Source organism: Nannospalax galili, unplaced genomic scaffold (assembly GCF_000622305.1).
Source record: "Nannospalax galili isolate Female #2095 unplaced genomic scaffold, S.galili_v1.0 scaffold406, whole genome shotgun sequence".
NCBI classification, from domain to species: Eukaryota; Metazoa; Chordata; class Mammalia; order Rodentia; family Spalacidae; genus Nannospalax; species Nannospalax galili.
In genome coordinates this window covers 6,957,438-6,969,317 of record NW_008357033.1, presented here as the reverse complement: position 1 = coordinate 6,969,317, position 11,880 = coordinate 6,957,438, and the positions used below count along the sequence as shown (strand labels likewise).

General features: G+C 45.2%; 1 protein-coding gene and 1 pseudogene across 1 annotated transcript in view; both read left to right on the top strand.

The window, feature by feature from the left end:
* The first annotated feature begins 424 nt into the window (after positions 1-424).
* LOC103751451 lies at positions 425-655 on the top strand (annotated as a pseudogene).
* A 6,757-nt stretch (positions 656-7,412) lies between these two features.
* Raf1 (Raf-1 proto-oncogene, serine/threonine kinase) overlaps positions 7,413-11,880 on the top strand; it is a 65,503-nt gene continuing 61,035 nt past the window's right edge. Inside the window, exon 1 of the mRNA XM_008854911.2 lies at positions 7,413-7,829. The gene's annotated coding sequence lies outside the window, so the exon portion shown is untranslated. The remainder of the gene's footprint in view (positions 7,830-11,880) is intronic.

Genomic DNA, 11,880 nt, shown 5'->3' with positions numbered 1-11,880 from the left:
ATCTGAATTTTCCAGTATCCATGTCAGATGGCTCACAACTGCCTGTCACTCTAGCTCCAGGAGGATCCAATGCCATCTCTGGCCTCCACAGGCACTTGCACACTTGTGGCACACACACACACACACACACATAAATAAAAATAAAAACAAGGGGCTAGAGAAATGGCTCATTGCTTAAGAGCACTGGTTGCTCTTACAGGAGGTCCGGGTTTGGTTCCCAGCACCAACATGGTGGCTAACAACTCTCCATAACTCTAGCGTCAGGGGATATAACATTCTTTTCTGGCCCCTGTGGGCATTGCACAACATGGGTGCACTTACATGTGTGCACTTACATGCAGACAATACACTCATACACATAAAAAATAAATAAATAAATTGGGCTGACCCGTGGCTTATCCTGTGAGAGGGAAAAACAGAACTTGAAGTAATGAATAGATAGAGCAGCCCAGTCAACCTGGCTGCCTTCCCCTACCTGACTAATGTACTTCTGGAGGTCAGCATGCCCTTCACCGCCTGATTCTTCGTTTAGGAGGTCACCTCCACTAAGTACATGCATGAGATCTACAAGAAACTCCTCATCTTCTTGGTCGTCTCACTCTTCTTGGACTTCGGAGTCTTCTTCCCCCTGCTCTGGGTTGGTATCTACATATGAGTCCCCAAGGGCACCCACCAGACAGCTTCCCCAAGTCCCTGCTTTTGTAAATTAATTATTTTTTTTGATACAAGTATCCCATCTGCTTCTTATGATGAAGGCAGATATGCAACCAAAAAAATTAATAAATAAAATAATCCTTAAAAAAAGAAAAGAAAGCTGGGCACGGTGGCACATGCCTTTAATCCCAGATCTTGGGAGGCAAAAGCAAGGCCAATCTCTGTGAGTTCAAGTTCAATCTGGTCTATATAGTGAGTTCCAGGCCAAGAAGACCCTGTCTCAAAAAAAAAAAAAAAAAAAGAAAAAGAAATCCAGGCTTAACTGGGAATTTGCCTCTAAGATCACTCACATAGCTGACGGTGGGAGGCCTCAGTTTCCCATCACATGGGCTCCTTCAGAGCTGCAAGTCACTTTTTAAAAAACCTGGGATGAAGCTCTTCTCTTTTTGTTTAATAGCAACATATGCCATCTTTATGACTTTACCTTAGAAGGATTGGATTAGCACCTTTGCCATATTCTGTTGGTCAGGCAGACTGATCCTGACAAAGTGTGTCAGGGGATTTCACAAAGGCATGGATACCAGGAAGTGGGGATTTTTGGGTCACCCTAGAGTCTGGCTACCATGTGCATAGTGCCTTCCTGCTTCCATGTCTGTCTTGACTTGCTCAGTGGCTTCTTCCTTGTTCCTTATCTCCTTCCTTTGGAAATCTTCCTTTGTGTTTTCATCCATGCTCAGGTACCTCCTCTAGGAAGCACCCCCTCCCCCAGCTTCTCCAGATATTCCTTGTGTGTGCAATACTGAGCAATGGATAGATTTATTTATTATTTATTTATTTTGAGGGTCTCATGTATCCCAGTCTGGCTTCAAACTCATGGTAATCCTCCTGCCTCAGCTTCTCAAATGCTGGGATTACAGGTTTTTGTCATCATGCTTGGTTTATGAGGTGCTGGGGCTCAAACCCAGGACTTTGCACATGTTAGGCAAGCAGTCTACCTACTGAGCTACATCTCCAGCCTTTCCTTTTTAAAATTTATTTATTTTTATCATTTTATGCAGTGTTTTGCCTGCTTGTGTATAAGAACACCATGTATGTATAAACCCATAGACGCTGGAAGAGGGTGTCTGATCTCCTGGAACTGGAGTCACCAATAGTTGTTAGCCACCATGTGGGTGCTGGGAACCAAACCCAGGTCCACTGCAGCTAGTGCTCTTAATCTCTGAGTGGTCTTTCCAGTCCCTACCCTTCCTTTTTGTGAGATAGGATCTCACTATGTAGTCAGGATGGCCTGGCACTCTTGATCCCCCTACCTCTGTCTTCCTAATGCTGGGATTACAGGCACATGACATCACATCTGGCAGCTTCTATAGTTGAGTTCCTTGCATGGGTCTGCAACTCCTTTGTTCTCTTACTTGGGACACAGTGAGTGTTCCAGAGCTGGGCATTTCAGCATCACCAGTGTCTCACTCAGTCTATAACTTCCAGCATGCAGTACTTGTTTAGTAAATATCCATTTAACTAACCTGAGTACTAGATAATGGAGACTGAACAGGAGAATAAGAATTAGCAGGAGAATCAGAATGGTGGTACATGCTTGTAATCGGAGCACGTTGAAGTTGAAGAGGAGAATTGTTAAGAGTTCTGGGCTAGCCTGGGTATATAAAGAGGAATCCTGACCCTGCTCCCCCAACAAAACAAAACAAAATCTAAAGAATAAAAAAAGAAAGAAAGTCAGCCAGATGTATTAGTGTGTGCCTGTAATCCCAGCACCTGAGAAGCAGATGCAAGATTAGCAGTTTGAGGCCTCTGTTAGCTACATGGCCAGTTGGAGGCCAGCCTGCACTGCATGAAGCCTTGTTTCAAAAAACTCTCTAAGAAGGAAAGAAAGAAAGAAAGAAAGAAAGAAAGAAAGAAAGAAAGAAAGAAAGAAAGAAAGAAAGAAAGAAAGAAAGAAAGAAAGAAAGAAAGAAAGAAAGAAAGAAAGAAAGAAAGAAAGAAAGAAAGAAAGAAAGAAGGAAAGAAAGAAAGAAAGAAAGAAAGAAAGAAAGAAAGAAAGAAAGAAAGAAAGAAAGGAAGAAAGCCCAAGTGATTTCAGCAAACAAAGCAACATAAATATATCTTTGGTCCTAAATCTCTGGCTTTTGTCCCCTCCAATGGGATCAGCCAATATGAACCAATGAAGGAAACTATCCATTTTAGACTCTGGATAATGGTGACAATGAAATAGCCTGAAATTAAGGATTTAGTCATCTAATAAGCCTTCTTCTGTTAGGATTTGTCTCCAGTCCAGACACAGGAGGCAGCTAGTTGACAAAGGACCAGGTCTCTTCTGCACCGTGTGCTGGAGTTCTGCTCCCAGATGACTGCCCTAGGCTTTTCTGCAAGTGACACTGCAGTCCTGTCCATCCCATGGAAAGCTGCACATTTTGGCCCTGAGGAGGACTGATGCTGGGCCAGATATTTGCCCCTCCAACCCTTGTCTCACTTCTCTTCATTCCTATGCCAGGGCGGCGATCCCCCACCAGAGGACAGCTTGCTGCTCCCCACACACCATGCTAGACACACTGTATGCTTGTACCACTTCTGCCTGTTGCCCTTCTTCATCTGGAAAATTCCAACTCATCCTCTGATGAGCCTCACCCATGTGGAGGCTTTCCTGACCCATGGTGGCAGGACTATCCCTCCCTTCCTCTTTTGGGTGCCCTCCCACTCACCTGATGGGGTAACTGTTTATTTACATGGCTCTGTCTCTCCCAGCACCCAGCCCAGGCTGGGCCCACAGTCCAAACTCATTTGTGACTAAAATTAACTCACTGGAGAGGCAGGATGGCATGGAAGAGCTAGGGTGTGGGTGTCAGACTGGTTATGACTCTGTCCTCACCTTGCTGGCTTCATCACCTCCTACCTCTCTGCTGTCAACATGCTGGCCTCTTCACCTTGCCTGGCCCATATCATGGCCCTTCCATGTATCCTTCCAACTTCTCAAATCCTCTTTGCCTGGCTTCTCATTCTTTAGTGCCCAGCTTAACCATCACCTAAGGGAGGACTTCCTGACTCCTGGATCTCAAGGTGTACCCTCTTCCCAGTTTTCATTCCTGTCCTTCTCTTCATTGACTTCAGTCCTAACAGCCATGTGATTTACTTGATGCTAGTCTGTACTAGACTTTAAAGTCTTTGAGGGACTTTGGTTTGCTCACTGCTATGGGCCCAGGACTACCACAGGGCCTGGCATATATTGGGCACTACATAATTTTTTAAAATTTATTTATGTTTATGAGTGTTTTGCCTTCATGTATGTAACTGCACCCATGTTATGCATTGCCGACAGTGGCCAGAAGAGGGCGCCGGATCCCCTGGAACTGCAGTTATGGATGGTTGTTAGTCACTGTGTGGATACTGGGACTCAAACCCAGGTCTTCTTGAAGAGCAGCCAATGCTCTTAACTTCTGAGCCATCTCTCCAGCTCATGCTGGTCTGAATTTGTGATCCTTTTGCCTCAGCTTCTTCCTTTTTAAAAATCTTTTTTTAGTTTATTTTTATGTATATCAGTGTTTTGCCTGCATGTGCACAATGCCTGGGGAGACCAGAAGAAGGTGTCGGGTCACCTGAAACTGGTGTTACAGATGGTTATTAGCCACACATGGGTGCTGGGAACCAAACCCAGGTCCTCTTCAAGAAGAGCAAATGCTCTTAACTGCTGAACCATGTCTCCATCCCCCCATCTTTGCTTCTTGAGTGGTGAAATTATAGGTGTGTACCATCATGGCTGGACTTTAAGAACAAATGAATGGGTCCAAATCCACTTTACCATCTTTGTGTTGTGTCCTTGGGTTCATTACTAACTGTACTGGCAACTATGTAAAAAGACAAGATACATGAAAAGGCTCCATAAATGACAGTTACTTATTTTCTCTTTCATCTCAAAAATGTACTTTTATCAGGCTTAAGGATTAAAGCTCTTTCAAAAGAAATTTTATTGAACTGTAACAAATACAGAAAAGTAAATGCATCAGTTTTTACATACATACACACGAATGTAGCCACTTCTAAAATTAAGAACATTTGACCTCCAGCAAAGTTGTTCTAACCTTCCTCTCACCTCTTCTGTCATCACCCCTTCTTTCCCTCCTGATTTGATATCATCTGTTCATTCCTCAAACTATTTGATTTATTAATTTCCCTCAAGTCTTTCTTGGGAGGTCTTTTCTAATTAACTCTAATGCTCCTATCAACAAATTAGGTCTCCAAGGTGAGGCACATGTACCCTAGCAGGGTGCAAAATGATCTCCACAATTCCACTCTTAGATATATTCTCAAGAATTAAAAGCAAGGAACTGCAGAGATGGATCAGCAGTTAGTGTGTATCAATCACTCTTGTAGAAGACCTAAGTTTGGTTCCCAGCAGCATCCTGTTGGGTAGCTCACAACTGACTGTAACTCCAACTCCAGGGGATTCAACATACTCTCTGGACTCTGTGGGCACCAGCACTCATGTGTACATATCCCTTCCCATATACACATGATTAAAAATAAATCTTTAAAAAAAGAATTAAAAACAGAAACTCAGTCTCACATGGTGGCACAAACCTTCTATCCCAGCAAACAGGAGGCAGAGGCAGGTGGATCTCTGTGAGTTCAGGCCAGCCTGGTCTACATAGGGAGTTCTAGGCCAGCCAGTGCTACAGAGTGTCTCACAAAAAACAAAAACAAATCCAGAACTCAAACAAATAATATACCTCTTCCTAGCACTATGGCTCACAATAACTGATTGCCAATTTCACAGGATCTACAATTACCTAGGAGACAAATCTTTGGATATGTCTTGAGGAAGTTTCTGGACTGGGTTACTTGAAGTGGGAAGACCAACCCTAAATGTGGTGGCACTGTTCAATGGGCTGGGGTCTTTAATCCCAGTATGTGGGAGGCAGAGGCAGCAGATCTCTGTGAGATTAAGGCCAGCCTGGTCTATATAGGGAGTTCCAGCCCAGACAGGGCCATGTAGTGAGACCTTATCTTAACAAAAGAAGTAAGCTGAGCACCAGCATTCATCTGTATCTGGTGGACACAATATGACCAGTTGACTCACTCTCCTGACACTATGTGTTTCCCACAGGGAGGAACTGTATCCTAAAACTCTGAGCCAAAACAAACCCTTCCTTCCACATTGCTTTTGTCAGGCATTTTGTTACAGCGACCAGAGAACTAATCAGTAATAACCAAAAGATGGTGTTACAGCAACCAGAAAAGTAACCAATACAATAACCAAAAGATGGAAAGCACCTAATATTCATGGACATCCTAGATACAGAAAGTGTGGTATACACTTACGATGGAATAGTTTAGTTCTAAAGAGGAATGAAGTCTTATCAAATGCTATAACACATATGAATCTTGGAAACATGCTGTGTGAAAGGTCACAAAAGGTCTCATATTCCATAAGTCCACATACCAGAGATATAGAAGAGTAAGACTATAATGGCGGTTTCCAGGGGCTGAGAGACTAGTGGTTAAGGTATTTTACTTTGAAGTAATGGAAATGTTCTGGAACTAGAAGTGGTAGTCGCACAACGCTGTGAATGTGCTAAATGCCACTAAATGATTACTTGGAAATGCATATACTTAAAAAGTTGTATGTTTTTGGGTGGATTGCACTCATGCCATGGAATGCACTGGAGGCCAGAAGTCAGCTTTAGGGAGTCCCTCCTCTCCTTTCCATCGTGGGATTAGGGGACTGTACTCAGGTCATCGGATTTACCCCCAACCTGCCTTTATTCTCTGAGACATCTCTGAGCCGAAAATGGCTACTTTTTAAATGTTTACACTGAGACAGGATAATTCGGAGTTGGAGGTTAGAAGTCCCTTTTTCAAAGAAAAAAAAACAGTTGATGTCACATTGCCATCCAGGTGTCCACTCCACCAGCGTTGCTTGAGGGCCACAATAGGCTTCAGTACACCTTGGGCCTTACTGGCTAATCAATTTTGTTAATTTTTTTTTTAATTAAAAAATTTTTTATGTGTATTGCCTGCATATAGGAAAATTAGCACCCATGTGGTGCAATGCCCACGGAGGACAAAAGTGGCTGTCGGATGCCCCGGAACTCGAGTTATGGACAGTAGTTAGCTGCCAAGTGGGTGCTGAGATTCGAACCCGCGTCTTTTGCAAGAACAACCAGTGTTCTTAACCGCTGAGCCATCTCTCCAGCCCCAACTTTATTAATTATTTGCCAATCTTTTTTTTTTTTTTTTTTCTGAGACAGTCTCATGTAGCCCAGGATGACCTTGAACTCCTGATCTTCCTGCCTTCACCTCGCCAAGTGCTGGTATTACAGGCATGCAACACTATGGCGGGCCCTTTGCCAATCTGATGCAGCAAATGCGCCCTGGATTTATAGATGAGGAAACTGAGGTTTATGGGGACTTTCCCACAGAACCCATAAACCACGATTCCCAAGGGATGGCAGCGAAGGCGCCAAAGTTGGGTCTTGTGTCTCTTGGTCAATAGGCGCATCTGATCCTCTGCGAGGAAGGGGGACAAGGTTCCTTCTAGGCCTCGTGACTCTCAGGGGTGGCCAGTTCACGGCTGTGGCCGATGGCCGCCAGAGTCTGCCGAGCCTCCGGACACTCAGTGCCGCCTCAGACCTCTGAACACCTCCGCAGGTCTGGGCTCTGAAATGGCGGCCACCTCTGCATGAGGTCACGCCCCCTGAGGCGGGGCCAGATTCCAGGCCAGAGCGATAGATCATAGAGCCAAATTCGAAGCGAACTGCAGCTCCAGACAGCTCCCGCAGAGGCGGAGACCCAGCGGCGCCGCAGGTCGGAAGGAGGAGCGCCGAGCGCAGGGTTCGCTCTCCGGAGTGGCTGAGAGAGTCTTCGTCGCGGGTGCTGGCGCCGCCATCTTAGATGGCGGGAGTCAGAGCGGAGCGAGCTTGAGGCGGGAAGGCTTCTCTGCCCTTCTCTCTGGGCCCCCAAACGGGCCTGCCGGCCGGGCTTTGGGGCGCGTGCCCTGAGGCACGGAGCGCTAGTGCAGCGATGAGGGGCCTTCTTGGGGCCCCGTCCCCAGGGTTGGGGACGCGTCGAATGTGACCGCCTCCCGTCCCCTCACCCGCCGCGGGCTGGACGAGCGCTCCCGCAGCCGCCGCTGCACGACAGGACCCGGCGCGGCTCCGCTCCCTCAGGTAGGCCGCAGGGCCGAGCGGCAGGACCGAGCTGCGCGGCCGAGGCGCTGACGGGGCGACCCCGTGGGTGCGGGGCGGAGGGCCGGGCCAGGCCGCTGTCACCCCAGCGGCGCGGGCCGGGCGGGGACCCTGGGGCCGGGTGTCATGGCCGGCGAGCCAGTTCTTACATCAATACTCAGATTTCCTTGTGTTTCTCGGAAACGTGCCAGCGCCACCCGGGTGCCCAGCGCGCATTCCTCATATTTTGGCAATGGGAAAAATCCGCCCAGAGCTGCCCGGTGCCTGTGTTGTCACAGGGATGGGCTCATTCCTTTCCTCTACTGCTGCAGATTGGGGGACCCGGGCGTGCACCTCCTCTTGGGCTGCTTCGCTCAAATGACAGACACCCTTTTAGGGAAGGACAGGGAAAAGGAGAAAGAAACCGGTGAGTGCTCCGCGGCCTAGGCGTGGGAGCCTCGCCTGGGGCTTCGGGGCTCTGTGGCTTACAGAGAGCCCGGGGGTGCTGGGGACTGGGGATGCTGGGAATAGTGGAGCTCTGGATAGGGATGCTGGGGGTCGGGGCTAGGGTGCTCGAGATGGGGATGCTGGGGATTGGGAGCTCCGGATGGGGATGCTGGGGGTCGGGCACTGGGGCTGGGATGCTCGGGATGGGAATGCTGGGGATGGGGAGCTGGGCTGCCTTTTGTGTGAGGCGACCGCCACCCGGCTGCTGCAGCTCTGCAGAGCCAGTGGATGACCAGACCAAGGAGTTTGTACATCACAGGAGGCGAAGCGGTTGTGTTCATTCATTGTTCTCTCCCCAGGGCCCAGGGTGTGTCTCTGGTTTTCATTCTTTGTTAGGAGAACCTGACAACGTTGTCTGTCCCTTTGAGATGCTATTCGGTCCTGGGGGCTGTGGGGTTCTCATCGAATTCAGGGCACGTATATCTGCCTGACTGGTGCTCTATGGGGTCCGCGGGAGAGTCTGCCCTCTGTGCTTTCTAGCTCCCAGGGCGTGAAAACAGTGCTGTGTTAAGGGTTGGCTTATCAAGTGTTCTGGGGATTTAGAACAGTTAGGTTTGCTTGGCGGAGTTGTGAAGTTTGTACATTGGACGGAGCGCAAAGCCCCGGGGTGCTTTGCCTGTTTCTGCGTGGAGTTAGGAAGGACTGCGTTTGCCAGGTGAGGCAGAGGGGAGCGCATTGTCAGGGAACAGCTGGCACAGAGGTTTGGCATGCAGAGTTGGGATGCGAGAATTGAGGGTCTAAGAGAAAATTTGGTGGTCTGATAGGGGTCTATCTGTTGTAGTTAGTGGTGAATTAGTTGATTTAGTTTGAATTGTCTAAATGTTGCTGTTTTTTCTTCCTTTTAATTTTTTGAGACAGGATCTCACGGTAGCCTCAACTGGACTAGAACTTGCTATTGTAGACAAGGCTGGTCTGGATCTCAGAGATACGTCGTCCTCTGCCTGGGATTAAAGGTGTGTCGTCACTACGTCCACCTGGGCCAAAAGTTTTTAGTTTTTAAGTCTTGATGATAACTGCTTTCTTCCCCATGATGTTGAAGCTGAAAGAATTAGACTTTCTTTGTTAAACTTAGGTAACTTTTTTTTTTTTCATGTGTTTCATATAAACTGCTTTGTGCTTGTTCAGTAGTGAATAAAATGAATTCCTATCCCTAGAGATTCTTGCAGAAGGCTTTTCTAAAGTTACACCTGCTTACAAAAATGTTGACTTTATAGACTAGCATTCTCTACTACTTCTGAATTTTAAATTGTTGTTGACGATTTAAAAAGTTCCCCAATCATATGGAAATTGGCAGATTATATAAAACACCTGAAAAAGTGTAGACTTCAATTATTTTTAGTTAATCTATTTATATAGTACACTGTTTCTTTGGCTTGATTTCCCCAAATTCCAGGTCTGTTAACAAAGTCTCTAGTCCCATGGATATTACTCTTCTAAAATAGCTGTTGTAATTAGTGTTTATGCTAAAGTGGTTATTATGATGTGAAAAGACTTCAACTAGAAATTCCTAAATCTTTGGGATGGTGATTGTATACCACTGAAGAACATTCAGATTCTTTTGACTTGTTTTTACTCTTATCACTTCACCGGCTAAGTAAGCTGTTTAAAATCCAACAGAAACATTTGACCCTGCTGAGCATTGGATACTTGGAAAAATAAACCTTTCTGTTCTAAAAGCTTATCTGTTAGGTATGTGGTGTTTGTGATTATGTGCTGAAGTGGGATTGCTTAGTTCTGTTAAGGTCTTGTCAAAAGTTGAAAAGGTTTTGTGTCCTTGTGAAGTAGAATGCTTGACTGAAAGGCATTTGAAGGTATTTTAAGGGATTTGGCGTAACAGGACAATGACCAAGAAGCATGTTAAAACTGCCTTTATGACAAAAGGTGTCCAAAATGAAGAATGATACTGTATTACAATTGCTCTGAACCTAGTTTCTTTTAGCTTAAAAAAAAAATTGCTGTTTCTTTGCTCTGAAGATTAAACAACTACATACTTTTTGGAAGCTAAATTTGATGTTTGCAAGCTAGATGTGATGGTGCACACCTGTAGTCCCAGCACTCGGGAGGCAGAGGCAGGCAGATCTCTGTGAGTTCAGTGCCAGTCTGGTCTACAATAGCAAGTTTTGTTGTGTGTGTATTAAGTTGTGCAGATCATAAAAATCAGTTTTTTTCAAAACATGGCTTGGAGAATTGCTTACCTTGCTAAGTTAATTGAAAAATTGGGAACATTGGGTTCTTTTAGGAAGAGGTTGTTTAGGTCTCTCATTTATTTTTTGGTATGTGTCTTAACACTAGATCTTTTTGTCATGATTCCATTGATAGTGATGGTGTAGTGGTAAACTATCTTGTCTGTAATCCTCATGATAATGGCTGCCTACTTTATTCTTACCTTAAACGTTTTAAGTGAAAACTCCTTCCTTAATTACATATTAAAATTTACACCTTTAATTTTTATACTGAGTCATTACTCCTCTGCTCCCAAAATTACTTGTGTAGCTCTCAGTGATTTTCAGGTTCTTTTTGCTTTGTTTTTAGTTGTTTTTTTTTAAAGACAGGGTCTCACTATGTGCAAGGATGGCCTCAAATTGTGATCCTCCTGCCTCAGCCTCCTGAGTGTTGGAATGACAGGTGTGTGCTGTCACATCTAGTTAAGTGATTTTAATGGTTAATTTCAGATCTGTTTGCTGTCTGAAAATTTCCAGTGGGTGCTGCTGCTTTGTTATTTGGATTAGCTCAGGCTATGTGAAGGTTCTTTTAAAATTACTTACATTGTGTTAATTGGCATCACATTCCAATCAGTGTACATAGTATTTTTTGAAGAACATGTGACACGTAAGTTTTATTTTTAGACCAGATTCTAAAGGATTTAGCTGGGTGGGGATGAACAATCCTCAAAAGCTATGTTAGAATTTAAAAATCTTTGTGATTTAGAGAGTGCTTACATTTTTGGTTAAGGGGTATGAAGCAGCAGGCTGTGACAATGTTTTAGGGGAACCCAGTGTGGCATGTTGCTTCTGAGAACCCTTGTGGTCTGATCCGTGTCATCTTCCTCTTTCTAACTATTGGATTTAATTTAATGTCAACCCGTAGCAAAAGTGAGCACACCCTATTTTAGTCAAGATATTTTCTCCTCTTTTATTCCCCCTCTAATCTGCTGTGAAGAGTTCTCTGATTATTTTTCCTTCAAGCTTCATAACTAGACCTGACATTTGGTCAGTACACTCGCCTTTTCTGTTTTTTTGGGGGGAGGGGGGTGCAGTGCTGGGGATTGAACCTAGATAGGGACTTGGGTATACTAGGCAAACACTCTACTACTGAGCTACAGCCCAAGTCTATTTGCCTTTCTTCCACTCTGTAGATCAGTGTTGGAAGAGTTAGTTAATGGTTATATCTTTGAGTTCTCTCTTTTCTTTTGTGTTTGTTTTTTGAGACAGGGTTTCACTATGGAGCCCTAACTGGTCTCAGGGCTATCTACCTGCTTTAGTCTCCCAACCAAGTGCTAGAATTATAGGCATGAACAATCATACCTGGCTTGAGTTTTCATTCTTTT